Source organism: Magnolia sinica, chromosome 18 (genome assembly GCF_029962835.1).
Source record: "Magnolia sinica isolate HGM2019 chromosome 18, MsV1, whole genome shotgun sequence".
In the NCBI taxonomy this organism is placed as follows: Eukaryota; Viridiplantae; Streptophyta; class Magnoliopsida; order Magnoliales; family Magnoliaceae; genus Magnolia; species Magnolia sinica.
Window position 1 is genome coordinate 69259021 of NC_080590.1, and position 19155 is coordinate 69278175.

Genomic DNA, 19155 nt, shown 5'->3' on the forward strand with positions numbered 1-19155 from the left:
GCCTGGCTCATACTGTAACATCCCAAAATTTCACGGCTAGAGTTTATACTCGTGCCTAATAAATCTGGTTGTTAATAATGTATAAATTGGATGCTTTGGAAATCGCACCCTTTTTTTAAGATCATATCCAAATACATTCATGAAGGTAACATTCATGATAATAAAATAGAATGTTTGATTATTTCATCAGAGTAAAAGAATTCAGTAAATAATCATATGCCCTCTCAATGGGAGATTACATTTATCAAGTTCGCAGTGGAAGTATAAAACTAAATCATAAAACTATCTTCGTATCATTTCAGTACAGTCTTCCATAGGGAGATGGTGATCTAAGCCTTCAATCTATACATCACCTGCATCATCGGTACGGTTGGAGAGGATCAATGCCCTACTCATAGTGATGGTCATCCTTTAAGATTAACGTTAGGTACTCCACCACTACGAGAGATATCAATATGTGCAAACAATCTACATGAATGTATGCCTAGCAAAGTGTGTGCGGCTAATCATACGTAATGATCACTATCACAATGTGATAAATAGTTCATGATATTTGGCTCGACCCGCACTCTCACTATATGAATATTCATCGGCGTGTCCTATGTTAACGTGGATTTATGCGAGCATCTCAAGGCAACCCAACAACGCGATTGGGGGATTTATATAACACGATGTATTCATGGGGTGAATATTTGCGACATTTAATCCTGAGAAGTGATGTAACACGCATGGTGATTTACTTACGTCAATTGTGTACCATGCCAACCAACCCACGAAATTATGTATCGACCAAGAGGGCCGCTACCTGTAATGCATTACGTCCATGATAAATATTAAGTCACTAGTCGTGATACATTTAACACAACAGTTGTAGTGATAGAGAATGTGAACTAAATCGTGATTCCCAAAAGGGTAAATAAATGATGGTAATAAATTAATTGAAAGGATAACTCTCAGTAACATGTAAACATGAAAAGGCAGGATAATTCTCATCAATTAAATTAAAGTATGCTTAAAGGATTAAATCCCTCACTTTTGGTTTTCTACCTTCCTACTTTGAGAGTGAGTATGCGATCTTAACCTAGTGATTTATCAATTTTAACTGGTTAAATTCATCTTAAACTAATGTGACTACTACTGTCCTGACTGTATGAGATTAAGAGGCTAAACCCCAACTCGTCTCGACAGGAATCTATACTCAAAACTTCCTGGCTGAGTTAGCTCTTCTTGACTCAGTTGGGATGTTTTGAATTTACCAGTTGAAAGGGAAGATAGAGAAACCCAGAGGGGTATTGCTGGCCTACCTTGACGATCCAAGACCCAATGGATTGCCAGTGGAAGAGTACCTCAACTTGAACCTATACTCAAAGGTGTTCGAATTTACCTTACCGGCCTCTTCTTGGATTGCCAGTAGAAAATCTTCCTCCTTTCCTTCTCCCTTCCTTTCTTCCTATCTCTTTTTCTTGTGTGAGCTTGTGCGTTCCCCTGCTTCTCCCAAGGTGGGATTTTATAGGCCTTATCCCTGGCGAAAACGAGTTCCCATTTTGTGCAGGGTTCGACTTTCTACACCCTGTTACGCACAGGTTTACGTGTGGCCTACGAGTGGTTTGGAAATCACGTCCCTGTCATCCCTCTTGGTCTAATGTTTCATTGGGATGGGTTACTGTGTTAAAGATCTGTTAACTGAATGTTTCTAATTCCCTGCAGGTCGTCCAATCTGACCTCCATTGCCGTGTATTCAATCAAGCAGGTAGTCCCTGTTTCAATGGTAGATCGCTTCTCAGCCACTCTCTGCCCTACGTCTTTCCTTTAGATGGTCTAAGATCATATTCTAACAACCTCTGGCCCATAATTTGCTGTTCTAGATGATAGTTTTCCAGAGTTTCCTTACCAACGGAAGTCGCAAAGGTTTCCTCGGTAGTGGAACTGCGTAAGAAAAGCGATAAAGTGTAGCAATTCTTCTCCCTTTCACACTTTTCGGCCTCGTGGATTGGGTCGTAATTCCCATGCTAAGATGTTGAACGGTCCAGATCGAAGCCAGGTTAGACTTCCTGCTATGAAAACTCTTGCGAAACAACCGGCAAACTTTCTATTTTCAGATTTCGTATTCTTACACAGTCCAGTTGTAACTGAATTTGTGACCGCGTCGCAACTCAGTCTAGTGTGGAACAAACTCAAGTTTGTCCGAAATTTGCCCGTCTACAAATGGACGGCCTAAATTGTGCATGTGGATGATCGTGGTGGGCCACAAACGAGAGCAGCAGCCGTCCGTTTAGCCCTTTCTGCAGCGGGAAATATGGAAAGGAGAGAGGAGTTCTCTCTCTATTTGGAATTCATCAGGTCAGCGCCTATTTGACCCAAGCCTTTGATCTAGTGCACCACCGATACACTACTCTTTGAACACATGCTGGGGGTTAGGGCACACCAATGATGTTTTTGAGAAATCTACACCATCCATTCATTTTTCCATTTGATTTAAGGGGTTGAGCCCAAAATGGGTGCATAGCCAAAGATTAGGTGGCCCCAAAATCAATGGTTAAAAGCTGGTTTATAAATTTGGGCCACTTTAACAATGATATAAGGGTTAAAATTTGATATGTACGGCTGATTTATGATGATTAGGCTTGATATAAGGTTTTACATGAACCGGATCATGGGAACCATGTGATTTAGAATTCAGGGGTCAAGGTTAATTACATTTTCATAATTATTGCTGATCTAAGAGTTTTGTAAAATCTAAGGGTTCTACAAGGTTGTATGCGCCTTTCTAAACAATTCTTACAAACGGACTCATATCTAGATCATTACAGAGGAGGAGTTATTTGCCAATTCATAAGGAAAGGTACATACGTTAAATCACATGATAGAGGGTCTTATCTTGAAATCAATTATCAGATGGCTTGATCTATGGAATGGAGGTCATTCCCAATGGTTAGATCTGTGTCAAGGAATAGATGTAAGGTTAAGATAGTTAGTTTCGTATCATACACGTGTACGTATTACGTTAAATTTCATGGTAATACTCAAGAACTTCCAATACTCTAGTATTAAAATGTTCGGGGTGTTACAATCTAACCCCCTTGAACATAATTTCACCCCTAAAATTTAGTACCTCTACTATACAACCCACTTCCCATGTCTCTAACGCTTATCTACTTTCCCCATGGAGAATGTTTGTGTGTGCAATATCCACACTAGGACTGGGGTTATTACAATCTACCCCCCTTAAAGAAGAACCTCACCCACGGGGTTTGATAACGTGTATCCCAATTAGTAAATTTATGGCTAATAAGAAAATCTTATTCTTTCATTCTATTTTTACCCATTATGATAGTGCTCTATTATCTAAAGTATAGTACAATTCCATACTTCCTATCTTCGAGATAACACGAATAGATGATGGTAGTAGGTTTAAGCCCAATACCGAGATCCTTTGCCTGCGCAGTATAGAGGATCTACTGGTATCAATTTCATATCCTGTTAAGTCTAGATCCTTTGCTTGATCAGGGCATTGGGATCATTTGAGACATGCTAGGACTTAGAATTTGAGTCAAACCGTGTAAGTTTCTCTTAAACATGGATCCATCAGTCCATGATCTCGATTGATTTTTACTTATGGGTATTGTCACGAAATTTTATATTCTTATAAAAGATAAGTCTACGTGGCCTATTAAGCTTTCAGTGCATACTCTGATTAACTGATACACTACTCGAGATTACTTCTATCATTCTCACTGATTCATTATGCTTAAGTTGTCAATGTATTACTTGGAAAGTAGATATATGTCTGAGTGTGTGTCTGATTGGTTATATGAAATTGGAGCGCTACATCCTACACCCCTTAAAAAGAAAATCTCACCCTGAGATTTGGTACCTTGATTAAACCGTTCATGTCTTGCTTAATATGGTTCGTAATTCCATGGTCCCGATCTTTCTACAACTTTGGGCAAAAAATTTTCTTTCGCCCTGAAGCCATATATCCTAATCGAAGTAGACGACAATAGATAGGCCAAATCATCCATTCATTGTTGCGCCTAAGCTTTAGTGTCATCCTTTATATGAACATTGTACATTCCTAAGATTGTTTTATATTGACAGTCTGTTACTCCAAGAATTTTAACTTTCAATCCATACTTCCAATTTGTTTAAAATTTAGAACTTAAGCCCCTGATATGTTCCTCAGACTCTAGAAAATTTCATGCGGTAAGATTCAATGGTTTAGGGGGTGTTTCACCCTTGTGAGGTGTATAAAATCTTGCTATCCAGCAGCAATTTCTATAGTTTTTTGTTATAGTCAAATTTTTATGGAATTTTATACAGATCCAATCAAGGTAAAATTTTAGAGGAAGGTTGATGGAGACATAAGTGATCTATTGGAAAAAAAAATTAATTTTCTAAAATTCTTTCTACAACTAGTGGAGATTTCACCACATGTCAAAATCTCCTCGAAATAGTCAAAAAGTTTGGAATAATTTGAAAATCTCTATTCCCATAAGAAAAACTTGTACTTCTTGATTGTGACTTTATTTAAGGATGACTTTTAGTTCAAAAATTTTATTTGTGATTTTGGGGATTTATTCCGGGGGTACCTAGATTCATGATTTCTAGATTTCACGTCTACCTTAATATTTCCAATGGGGAACCTAAATATGTGTTTCTAATTTCTCAACTCCCTAGTTCCTTTGGGAATCCGTTGAGTATATGTATCTAATTCATTATATGTCCTAAAAGTTGGTGGTCTACTCCCTCAGGCCCAGTTAATCTCATTCTCATTCTCTGATACCAACTGTAACATCCCGAAATTTCACGGCCAGAGTTTATACTCGTGCCCAAGAAAATCAGGTGTTAATAATATATAAATTGGATGCTTTGGAAATTGCACCCCCCCTTTTTTTAAGATCACATCCAGATACATTTATGAAGTTAACATTCATGAGAATAAAATAGACCGTTTGATTATTTCATCAGAGTAAAAGAATTCAGTAAATAATCATATGCCTTCTCAGTGGGAGATCATTACATTTGTCGAGTTTGCATCAAAATCATAAAACTATCTTCGTATCCTTTCAGTATAGTCTTCCACAGGGAAATGGTCATCTAAGCCTTCAATCTGTATGTCACCTACATCATCATTACGGTTGGAGAGGGTCAACGCCCTACTCATAGTGATGGTTATCCTTTAAGATTAACAATGATTCAAGAGATTCATTAAAGTAACGTAAGGGTTCTAATACGTCACATACTCTACCACTACGAGAGATATCAGTATGCGCAAACAATGTACATGAATGTATGCCTAACAATATGTGTGCGGCTCATCATACGCAGTGATCACTATCACAATGTGGAAAATAGATCATGATATCCGGCTCGTCCTGCACTCTCACTATACAGATATTCGTCAGCTGTCCCACGTTAACATGGATTTATGCGAGCATCTTAAGGCAGCACAACAAGGTGATTGGGGGATTTATGTAAAACGATGTGTTCATAGAGTGACTATTTGCGACATCCAATCTCGAGAAGTGATGTAACATGCATGGCAATTTACTTTCATTGATTATGTACCACACCAAGCAACCCACGGAATTACGTGCTGACCAAGAGGGTCACTACCCGTAACACATTACGTCCATGATAAATATTGAGTCACTAGTCATGATACCTTTAACACAACACTTATAGTGATAGAGAATGTAAACTGAATCGTGATTTCCAAAAGGGTAAATAAATGATGGTAATAAATCAATTGAAAGGATAACTCTCAGTAACATGTAAACATGTAAAGGAAGGATAATTCTCATTAATTAAATCAAAGTAAGCTTAAAGGATAAAAACCCTCACCTTTGGTTTTCTACCTTCCTACTTCGAGAGTGAGTACATGATGTAAGGTTGAATCCTTAACCTAGTGATTTATCAATTTTAACCAGTTAAATTCATCTTAAACTGATGTGACTGCTACTGTCGTGACTGTATGAGATTAAGAGGCTAAACCCCAACTCGTCTCGACTAGAATCTATACTCAAAACTTCCTGGCTGAGTCAGCTCTTCTTGACTCAGTTAGTATGTTTTGAATTTACTAGTTAAAAGGGAAGAAAGAGAAATCCGAAGGGGTATTGCTGGCCTACCTTGACGATCCAAGACCCGATGAATTGCTAGTGGAAGAGTACCTCAACTTAAACCTATACTCAAAGGTGTTTGAATTTACCTTCTGGCCTCTTCTTGGATTGCTGGTAGAAAATCTTCCTCCTTTCCTTCTTCCTTCCTTTATTCCTTTCTTCCTATCTCTTTTTCCTACCTGAGCTTGTGCGTTCCCCTACTTCTCCCAGGGTGGGACTTTACAGGCCTCATCCCTGGCGAAAACGAGTTCCCAGTTTGCGTAGGGTTCGACTTTCCGCACCTTGTTACACACAGGTTTGCATGTGGCCTGTGTCACACCCCAAATTCAAAAATTGGGCTCACAAAATTCCCGATCACCTAATCTAGTGCTGACAACCTCCGTAGTACCCCATTCTCGGCTCTCAGTGCTCATACGCCAGATGCCGATCCTGGGATCTTACAAGGAGGATTTTCAACACGAATTTATCTCATAAGAAGCATAACCACAAGTATACCCAAATCACAAGAACAACATCATCATCACATATCCACTAATATAAACATTTGAATATAATGCTGAAAGGGAAATACATATATCAAATATCAAAGCTCTAAAAGATGGTTGCACGCTCTATGCTCAATGCTACTGCAACCTAACACCACCTGCATGCATCTATCATGCATAAGCTTATAGAAAGCTTAGAGAGTGGTGTAAGTGTGTGAGTAGTATATGCGTGCTCAAAATGTAGTATCAGAGTAAACAGAAATACCAGTAAGTCCACGAACCATACAATATCAGAGTAAGCAGAAATACTGACAAGTCCATAAAAATATCATCAACCTCATCCAGGATATGTGATGAAAAGACATAGCAAGCCAACGTCATATATTGAGAAAGTAATGTAAATCGACCATGTAATGCGAAAACATAATGAACCAGATATCAGATATCGAGGATGCAATATAATATGTAATTCGTAAGAGCTACGAATACCAGCAGCCTCATCTCGGTCATATAAATGCAGAAACATAGCAACCCAAAATGCCATATGCTGAGGATGTAATGCAATATGCAATATGTGGTGCGAATGAAATGACCAAGCTACCATGTAAAGTCGAGATGATAGTACATGGTATCGCAGGCTATGAGGCCTATCACAAAGGACTTCTATCCAAACCAGTCTCATGCCTAAATTTGGATAGATAAACTCAATGTGGTAAGTTCTTAATCTGAGGTTAGTCGCGCTCCCCAACCGAAATCTTGGCCATTGTGAAAGTACACATGACAATTAGTTGTGCACCACCAGCCCAAGTGGATAGTGAATGAATGAATGAATGAATATAATATTAAGTATGCAACTCCTACTCCACAAATCAGTACTATACATCTTTGGGATCATCACCGAGGTCTAGTACACTCTATGCCACCTGTCGCCCCATCAAGCGTACAACTGGGTAACTGGAAGAGACCTCATTATCCGCCTGCCAATATCAGGCCCGACTCGTCGATAGCGGACCCATTCCTCAAGCTGGTCAGACTCAGCCTAGCATTGCTTACTCCCTTAGGTGGGTAAGGCCACACCCCCTCCCAACCGACCACGACACAGTGGGAGACACGGCCTACTGGTATACGGCCCTCATGCGCTCATATATATCTACTCGGTGTAGACATTGGGGCGTCCTCTGGTATCAAGAGGGTTTAGGGATTTTCACTCAGGGCCATCTATGGCGGCCCGATGCTAGAACAAATTTTTGGTGTCCTATCTGGCCATCCACTAAGGCATACAGTATTCACAACACATAATGCAAGATGCATGAGTCATACAATCCAGTCATGCATCAATCCTGCGCATACTGTGTGCTCATGTGAGACAATCTCCGCCTATCAGGGAGTCTCATAACAACCTGCCTAATGACATATGCAATGGTCAATCACATCTCATAACAAACATGTAGATGATGTATATGGACATGTATCATGATGTTATGCTGTCACATACTTATAATCAGTATCGACAATCGGCACCCGTAATCAACATCGATAATCTACCTATACAATTAGCCTCGACAATCAGAATCGGCCTTGACAACCGAAATCGGCCTCGACAATCGGAATCGGCCTCGATAATTAGCCTCAACAATCGGAATCGGCCTCGACCATCGGAACCTTCCTCGATAATTGGAATCGGTAATCAGCCTAACAAAGGGCCTAAGGGAAGGTCACAATGTGGACATTTAACCATCATCGCCCATCAATGTGGACATTTAACCATCATTGCTCCTAAGGAGTGGCCCACATAGAGCCAAATGTATCGTGGGCCCATAGCCTCGCACAAAGGCCTAATATACATCAATGGGCCTTACTCAAGGGCCACGTATACATCATATCGGGCCTCATATACATCAAGTGGGCTTCATCAATGGGCCACACTAATGGGCCTCATATAAACAACAGGTGGGCCTTGCCATGGGCCTCAAATACATAACATGTGGGCCCTACACATGGGTCACATATGCATTGAATGGGCTACGTATCTGGGCCTCGAATACATCAAAAGGGCCATGCGTCATGGGCCTAATACATATCACAATGGGCCTTGCCCATAGGCCATGAATACATCATAATGGACCATGTCCATAGACCTCGAATACATCACAATGGGCCTTACCCATGGGCCTCATATTCAAGCAGGTGGGCCCCATCATATGAGCCTTAAATACAAGGCAGGTGGGCCCCATCATATGGGCTTGAAATATACATTATGATGGGCTTCATGGATGGGCCGCACCAATGGGCCTCAAGTGGGCTTGGACCACACCAAAAAAATCATTTCAATAGTTGTAGGTGTAACATGTGTATCACTGTACACTGGCATTCCATGGGGCACATAGCCCACTAATGATGATTAGCACTGTCCAAACATTGTCTAAGTGAATCAGCACCATCCAAACATTTCCCATGAAAATCAGCACCATCCAAACATTGTCTATGTAAATCAGCACCATCCAAACATTCCCCATGTAAATCAACACTGTCCAAATATTATCCATGGAAATCAGCACCATCCAACCATTATCCGCACTGTCCAAACATTGCCAGCACCATCCAAACACTCTGGACAGTGTGGATATGAAACATACATTAAGGTGGGTCACAGCATCGTCCAAAGGTGGTCTAGCACCGTCTAGACATTATGGACTGTGTGGATCAAAATATACATCATGGGTAGCCCCACATCTGCACCGTCGAGACAGTAGATGGACGATGGGAGTAAAACACATACATCACAGTCCGTCCATGGACTGGCTGACGCTGCTGCAGCAGCTACATACACACCAGCTAATCAGCTTATCAAGCAGGTGGGTCCCACGTGGGGCCCACCATAATGATATATATGTCTATATATGTATGTAATATATATATATATATATATATATATATATATATATATATATATATTGTTATATTTTATTTTATTTTTTTCAGGATAACATCCAGCGTCTAACGTCCAGCAATGGACGGACGGCTGGATGCAACGGATCATCACGGTGGAGTTCCACCGTCCCTGATGGATGGTGGATAAAACACATACATTAGGGTGGTGCCACGAGGTATGGCCCACCAGTTTAGATCAACCTGATATTTCTGTTTTCTCTCCATCCAGGCCTGTCCAAACGGACAGGCAAGAGGTTCCTGCCTGCGGGACAGACAACATGGATAAAATAATTACATCATGTGGGGCCCACGTTCACATGGATGGACAGCATGGATATATGGCACATGCATCAGGTGGGCCACACACTCCAAACAGATGGACGGTGTGGGTGATACACATATGTCGCGGTGGGTCTCACCGTCCAACTTACTAGACGATGTGGAACACCACACACAGCAAAGTGGGCCCAACATGATGGATGGCGTGGATATATCACACGCATTAGGTGGGCCACACGGCATCAAAGGGGGAGAGAGAGAGAGAGAGAGAGAGAGAGAGAGAGAGAGAGAAGGGGAGGGACCCCGCCACTCTGGGCCCTCCCTATATAATACATACATCAAGATGGGTCCCACATATGTGGGCCCTCAAATCATAAAATTAAATACTAAAATCACCCACCGATCGTCTTCTTAGACTTCTTCTCCCACCGATGCATCCTAGAGCTCCATGGAATGCATTTCAACGGTCGAGATGAAGCTTGGATGGTGGAGATGGAAGGTAGGAAGGTGGGCCACACCAAGCTCTCTCATGGAGGTTGGGACATGGGTTGCTTGGAGAATGAGAGAGAGAGAGAGATGTTGTAAGAGAGAGAGAGAGGGATGGGGTGTGATGGGTGAGTGAGTGATGGGTGTACTTTGTTGTAAGAGAAAGTTGACTTTGGGGAGGGTGGTTGTACTTGGGGAAGGGTGTGAGTGATTGGAGTGATGTGTACTTGATTGATATGATTAATGGGATTGATGTGATGTTCTCTTCAGTTTTGCAAGACACGGCATTTTCCTCGAACTGAACGAGGGCCCACATCTCCTGGCCCAGGTAACGCCTCAGCGCGCGAGATGCGGCATCGAAACCACGGCGACGGCGCTGTCGCAAGGTTACAAGTCTCAAGTCGAGATGACTTTGATATACTGGACAAGACTCAGGATCCCACGCAAACGCTGATAACAGATCATGGGTCACTGGAATTCGGCCGTGAGGACCGCGGGAATCTACGGAACGGTACGGGCTAGAATACAGGCCTCACAACCTACGAGTGGTTTGGAAATCATGTCCCTGTCGTCCCTCTTAGTCTGATTATTTCAATGGGATGGGTTACTGTGTTAAAGATCTGTTAACTGAATGTTTCTGATTCCCTGCAGGTCATCCAATCTGGCCTTCATCGCCATGTATTCAATCGAACAGGTAGTCCCTGTTTCAATGGAAGATCGCTTCTCAGCCACTCTTCGCCCTACGTCTTTCCTTTGGATGGTCCAAGATCATATTCCGACAACCTTTGGCCCATAAGTTGCTAGACTGGATGATAGTTTTTTGGAGTTTCCTTACGAACGGAAGTCACAGAGGTTTTCTTGGTAGTGGAACTGCGTAAGGAAAGAGATGAGTGCCTCATTCCTTCTCCCTTTCACACCTTTCAGCCTTGTGGCTTGGGTCATAATTTCCATGCCATGATGTTGAACGGTCTAGATCGAAGCTAGGTTCTACTTCTTGTTGTGGAAACTCTAGCAAAACAACCGACTAACTTTCTATTTTCAGATTTCGTATTCATGTACAGCCAGTTGTGACTAAATTTGTGCCCGCGTGGGAACTCGGTCTAGTGTGGAACAAACTCAAGTTTGTCCAGAATTTGCCCATATACAAGATGGACGGCCTGAATTATGCATGTGGATGATCGTGGTGGGCCACGAATGAGAGCAGTGGTCGTCCGTTTAAACCTTTTTGCAGCAGGAAATATGTAGAGGAGAGAGGAGATCTCTCTCTGTTTAGAATTCATCGGGTCAGCGCCTATTTGACCCCACTGATTTAGTGCACCATCGGTGCACTACTCTTTGTATGCACATTGGGGGTTGGGGCACACCAGTGATGTTTTTGAGAAATCTACACCTTCCATTCGTTTTTCCATCTGATTTAACGGGTTGAGCCCAAAATGGGTGCACAGCCAAAGATCCGGTGGCCCCAAAATCAACGATTACAAGCTAATTTATCAATTTAGGCCACTTTTACAATGATCTAAGGGTTAAAATTTGATATGGATGGCTGATTTATGATAATTAGGCTTAATATAAGGTTTTACATGAACCGCATCGTGAGAACCATGTGATTTAGAATTCAGGGGTCTAGATTAATGACATTTTCGTAATTATTGTTGATATAAGAGTTTTGTGAAATCTAAGGGTTCTACGGGGTTGTATGCGCCTTTCTAAACAATTCTTACAAACAAACTCATCTCTAGATTATTATGGAGGAGGAGTTATTCACTAATTCATTTAAGGAAAGGTACATATGTTAAATCACATGATGGAGGGTCTTATCTTGAAATCAACTGTCAGATGGCTTGATCTATGGAATGGAGGTCATTCCTAATGGTTATATCTGTGTCAAGGAATAGATGTAAGGTTAAGATAGTTAGTTTCGTATTGTACACATGTACGTATTACGTTAAATTTCATGGTAATACTCGAGAACTTTCAATACTTTGGTATTAAAATGTTCGGGGTGTTACAATCTAACCCCCTTAAATATAATTTTGCCCTCAAAATTTAGTACCTCTACTATACAACCCACTTCCCATGTCTCTAACGCTTAATCTACTTTCCCCATAGAGAATGTTTATGTGCGCAATATCCACACTAGGACTGGGGTTATTACAATCTACCCACCTTATAGAAGAACCTCGCCCGCGGGGTTCGGTAACGTGTATCCCAATTAGTAAAATTATGGCTAATAAGAATATCTTATTCTTTCATTCTATTTTTACCCATTATGTTAGTTCTCTGTTATCTAAAGTATAATACAATTCCCTACTTCTTATCTTCAAGATGACACAAATAGATGGTGGTAATAGGTTCGATCCCGATGCCGAGAGCCTTCGCCTGTGCAGTACAGAGGATCTACCGGTATCAATTTAATATCCTGTTAAGTCTTAATCCTTTGCGTGACAGGGCATTGGGATCATTTGAGACTTGCTAGGACTTAGAATTTAAGTCAAAGCATGTAAGTTTCTCTTAGACATGGTTCCATCAGTCCATAATCTCGATTGTTTTTTACTTATGGGTATTGTCATGAAATCTTATATTCTTATACAAGATAGGTCTACGTGGCCTATTAAGCTTTCACTGCACACTCCGATTAACTGATACACTACTCGAGATTACTCTATCGTTCTCACTGATTCATTATACTTAAGTTTTCAATGTATTACTCAGAAAGTAGATGTGAGGCCCGTATCCTAGTCCGTACCATTCCTTAGACTTCCACGATCCTCCCCGTTGATTTTCAACAACCCTCAACCTATAATAGGTGTTTACGCGTGACCCTAAGTCGCATCCCATAGATCTAAGTCGACTCGACCCGAGAGTTATGCCCTAGCGACCACGCTGTCACCGTGATTCCAACACTGCATCTTACGCACCAATGCGATACCTAGGGTAGGAGTTGTGGGCCCGTGTTTCTCTTGAAGAAACGCCGCACGTTGCAAATCCCAAGAGAATTTCTACCCAATCTATCACATTAATCAATCAATCACAAGTCAAGTATATCCCATATCAACCCATACCTAGCCATCCCTCTCTTACCAATAAAGCATGACACTCATCCCTCTCTTAGCCAAAAGTCAACTCTCACTCATCCCTCTCTTGCACCACCCATCCCTCTCTCTTTACATCTCCTCTCTCATTTTCTCCATCATTTTTCCAAGCAACTAAAGAGAAGCTCCAAGGAGAGCCAAGTGTGTGACCCACTTTCCTACCCCTAAATCTTTCATCCTAGCCCTTCAATCTTCATCATCCTCCATCAAAGTTGAAGCCAAGGAGCTTAGCATTCCAAGGTGCCTAGAAAAAGTGTAATCAGTGGGTGTTTTATAGGATTAGATTTATGTTTTGATGATGAGCCAAGTGGGGCCTACCGATTGATGGTATGGATCTCACTTTGGACCCTAGGTGTGGTTGATGGCCCATCATGATTCATATGTTCATCCCATAATGGGGTCATTCTCCATGGATCCCATCATGATGTTTATTTTCCCATTGTGTAAAGGTCATCTAGACCTTGTATTTTTAGTGGAAAAGGGATCTCCACTGTTGATTTTGATCGGTGGGCCCACATGTATTGGGACCCACTTGATGTATGTATTGTAATTACATGGCCCACCTAGGGAGGGCTCATAGTGGCGGAGCCCTTCCCCTCCTCCACACGATTCTCTCTCTCTCTCTCCCTGGGATGATGGCCCACCTTATGGTATGTATTTTACCCATGTTGTCCATGTAATGGGCCTACCACGCTGTCCATCTAGTGGACCATCCATGTCGTCCATCAAGTGGGCACACATAAGTGGTGAAATCACACTACAGCGTGAGTGCTGGTGGTGTGTAATGAGGAGACCACCCATCTAGTGGTGTTAATGCCGGCGTCCAGAGAACGCTGCAGCAGGAAACGTCCCAACACCGTTTTAGTATGGAGGGTGTGGGACCCACAATGGTCCCCACCTAGATGCATGTGTCTGATCCTTACCGTCCATCCAATTTCCTAGCTCATTTTAGGTGTTAAGTTAAAAAATGAAGTCGAACCGAATCTCTAGTAGGCCATATTGTAGAAAGTAGTGGTTTGGGGCGATGTAAACTGTTAGGGCCCGCTGTGATGTTTATGTGCATCAAAATATATTGAATATTGGGCTTGTTAGGCCTGTCACGAGCTCAGGAACCCAACTGGCGAGGTGGATCCTCCTGATGTGGGCCCCACCTATGAAAATCCACTAGAAAACAAATATATATATATATATATATGTGTGTGTGTGTGTGTATATATATATATATGGACGCTGCAACAAGTAGCATCCTTGCTACTTGTTGAAGGGTGGAACCATGGGTCCCACCACAGGTCCCACCGTGACGTATGTCGATCATCTACATCGTGCAATTGATGGGCCCCCTTTTGGAATGGGATGTCCCCAAAAATCAGCTGTACACGGAACTCAGGTGGCCCACACCATCTAAATTATGTGAAGACATATAAAAGCACCTGTTGGGGTCCATCTAAAACTTTGGATGCACCTGGAACTTGGTCTAATCCCATAACCAAGTGGGCCACACATAATAGATGGGCCGGATTCGTGAACCATGCCTTGGTGGCCCAACAAATGATTATAAATGTTTTAATGGAGGCAAAACCTCTCAACTGTTGTGCATAATGTAACCCACATAAGCCACAGATTGACTTGATTTTAAGTCCCAGGCCCCACCATGATGTGTGTATTATACCCACATTGTTCATTCATTTTCTTAGGGTTGTGGGCCCCATTGTCTTGAGAAGCCCACCCTATGTATGCGCCCAACCATGGGCTGCCTTATGCAGGCCCACCATGATATATGTGTTATATGCATGTCATCTATCAATTTTGAGGCCCACCTAGTTAGGCCCACCATGATATATGTTCCATCCAGGCCGTCCAGGTACCTGGACGTTCAACGGGCCCAGATAGGCTAGACGTCCAGCCCTTGGAGTCCATCATGATGTATGTGTCATATACATGTTGTCCATCCCTTTTGTTGGGCCGTGGGCTGCTTTATGAGGCCCAATATGATGTAGGTGTTGTGTACACGCCATTCATCCATTCCCTAGATATTGGGGTTGTATGTGAGGCCCATTGTGGCTGTATGTGAGGCTCATTGTGGCTGTATATGAGGCTCATTGTGGCTATATGAGAGGCCCATTGCGAATGTATGAGGCCCATTATGACTGTATGAGGCCCATTATTTTGTGAAATCCACCATGATGGATGTGCTATATATATACCCTGTCCATCCATTTTTCTAAGCCATAGGGTTGGCTTGTGAGGCTCGCCATGGTGTATATGTTGCACACATGGCCCACTCATTGTTTCAGGGCCATGAGCCTTTTTGTCATAAGAAGCCCACCTTGATTTATATGATTATACGTATCCTATCCATATATTCCCTAGGCCACGAGCCACCTTGAGAGGCCCATAGTGATGTATATGTTTTATGCCCGTGTTAGGGGCTGCCCTGTGAGGTCCATCATGTGTGAGTGATGTGTATACATTTTCCATCCACTTTCCACCTTATAAATTCACCGTGTTATATACCCACTTGACTCACCACAAGAGGTGTATCCTACCTTTATACCCCATTTGCTAAGACCTCGTGACATGTACATATCTTCTGCATCTCTATCTCTTTATTAAGACAAGTGCAAGGTTCATCCTTGCCATTACTGTATCATTTAGGCCATCCGTTGCTTAGTACATCATCACCCCTTCCCGTGGATAGAAGAATATATAGTATCAGGTTTAGTATGTCCACTATGTAGAACCTATCTCGATGTATGGACTAGACCTTTCGTCCCCGTCTTGGATCATGCAGAGCCTTGGGAGGCTAATGTAAGACATACTGCATAGGCTCTTACAGTTGTAGAAGAAGCATGTCTTCCAGTTTATACTCGTAGCATGTGATATGCCGGTGATAGCCGATTGTGGATTATTGTTGTTTGCCCTATTAGATAATCATGCCTATGTACTTTATTACATCATGATACATGCCCATACGCATCATATGTATGCTTATTATGATGACTAATTGATCATAACATATGCCATTAGGTTGGTTTATTATGAGACTCCTTGTGAGACGGAGTTGCCCCACATGATCACGCGGTATGCACAGGTTTGATGCATGACTGGATGGTATGACTCATGCATCTCGCATTTGTGTGACATGATCACTTGGCACCCTAGAAATATCAAGGTTATGGCCTCCACAAGCACATCGTGGATGGCCAGATGGGATACCGAAAATATTTGGTTCTAACACTGTGAGTGCTTTAGATGTCCTTAGGTGAAAGTCTGATAATCCTCTTAGTACCGGAGGAGATTCCAACGTCTAGACCGAGTGGATACATGAGCGCTTGGGTGCCGAATACTAGTAGGCGACATCTCTCACTATGTCATGGTCAGTTGGAAGGGAGTGTGACATTACTTGCTTGAGTGAGGGGGCAATGTCTTGGTTGAGTTTGACCAGCTTGAGGAATGGGTCCGCTATCGACGAGCCAGGCCCGATATTAGCAGGCGGATAGTGAGTTCTCTTACACTTACCCAGTTGTGTGCTCGGATTAGGGCGGCAAGCTGGCGTAGAGTGTACTAGACCCCAGTGATATCCCAGAGAAAAGCTATACTGATATGTGGACTTACTAAGTAGGAATTGTGTACTCAGCATTTAACTCATTCATTCACTATCTACTCAGGCTGATGGTGCGCAACTAGATCATTACGTGCACCTTCGCAATGGCCATGATTTCGGTTGGGTACGCGACCAACCTAAGATCAGGAGTTTACCACATTGAGTCTAGCTATTCAAATTTAGGTATGGGACTGGTTTGGATAGAAGCCTTTTATAATGAACCCCACCGCTTGCGATACCACGTACTATCATCCCGACTATACACTCTAGCTTTGTCATCTCTTTTGCATTGCATACTGCATTGCATCCTCTGCATATGACATATAGTTCACTATGTTTCTGTATTGCATGGTTAAGATACGGTTAACCGTATTCGTGGACTCATCAGGATTTGCATATTGCATTGCATCTTCAGTATATGACATTTGGCTTAGTATGTCTCTGCATTGCATAACCGACCTACGTTGCTTCTTCAGTATATGACATTGTCTTACTATGTCTTTGCATCGCTTAGTCTGGATAAGTCTGATGATATTTATGAACTTGCCAGTATTTCCACTTACTTTGATATTTATATACTTAACACATGCAATGCACACACGTACACTACCCTTTAAGCTTCTTTGTAAGCTTATGCATGACCGTTGCATACAAGTGATGTTAGGTTGCAGTAACATTGAGCCAGACGCGTGCCTCGAGCTTGTGGAGATTTTGTTATTCATGTATTTCCCTTTTTAGCACTGTAATCAAATATTCATATTAGTGGATATGTGATGATGATGTTGCCTTTGTGATTTGGGTACACTTGTGGTTATGCTCCTTTACAAAGAAAAAATCACACTGAAAATCCTCCTTGTAGGATCCCAAGATCGAAATCTAGCGTATGGGCACTATAAGTAAAGAATGCGGTACAACGGAGGCTGTCGGCGCCAGATTCGGCGATCGGGAATTCTGTGAGCCCGGTTTCCGAGTTTGGGGCGTGATAGTAGATATATGTCTAAGTGTCCGTATGATTGGTTATATGAAATCGAGGCGTTACATCCTACCACACTTAAAAGAAAATCTCGACCCCGAGATTTGGTACCTTGATCAAACCACTCGTGCCTTAATATGGTTCATAATTCCATGGTCCCGATCTCTCTAAAACTTTAGAAAAAAGTTTTCATTTCGCCCTAAAGCCAGATATCCTAACCGAACTAGACGACAATGGATAGGCCAAATCATCCATTCATTAGTGCACCTAAGCGTTAATGTCGTCCTTTATATGAACATTGTACATTCTCAGGATTGTTTTATATTGACAGTCTGTTACTCCAAGAATTTTAACTTTCAATCCATACGTCCAATTTGTTCAAAATTTAGATCCTAAGCCTCTGACTTGTTCCTCAGACTCCAAAAAATTTCACGAGGCAAGATTCAATGGTTTGGGGGGTGTTTCACCCTTGTGAGGTGTATAAAATCTTGTTGTCTAGCAGCAATTTCTACTGATTTTTGTTACTGTCGGATTTTTATGAAATTTTATACAGATCCAATTGAGGTGAAATTTAGACGAAGGCTGATGGAGACCTAAGTGATCTATTGGAAAATTTTTAACAATTCTGATGTTCTTTCTGCAAGTAGTGGAGATTTCGCCACATGTCAAAATCTCATCGAAATAGTCAAAAATTCTGGAATAATTTGAAAATCTCTATTCCCATAAGGGAAACTTGTTCTTCTTAATTGTGACTCTATTTAAGGATGACTTTTAGGGGGTGTTTGGTGCATGGGATTACATGGGTTTAAGTGGGATGGAATTAGGAAAATGCAATAATTACTTGGTGTCAGGGATTGTCACTTAATCTCGCGGCTTGGTGTCTGGAATGAAAATAGATTGGTAAATCACCCTACCACTACCGATTGGTGCTCTGTGAGCCCCACCATGATGTATGTGTATCATCCATGTTGTCCACCCATTCTTTCAGATCATTTTATGGTAAGAGCCCAAAAATGAGTTTGATCCAAATCTCAAGTGGACCACACAGTGTTGATTGAACGACCACTATTAAAAACTTTTTTGGGGCCACAAAAGTTTTTGATCAAGCTGATATATATTTTTTCCCTTCATCTAAGTCTTTATGACCTAATCAACCAGTTAGATGTCAAATAACAATTACAATTGG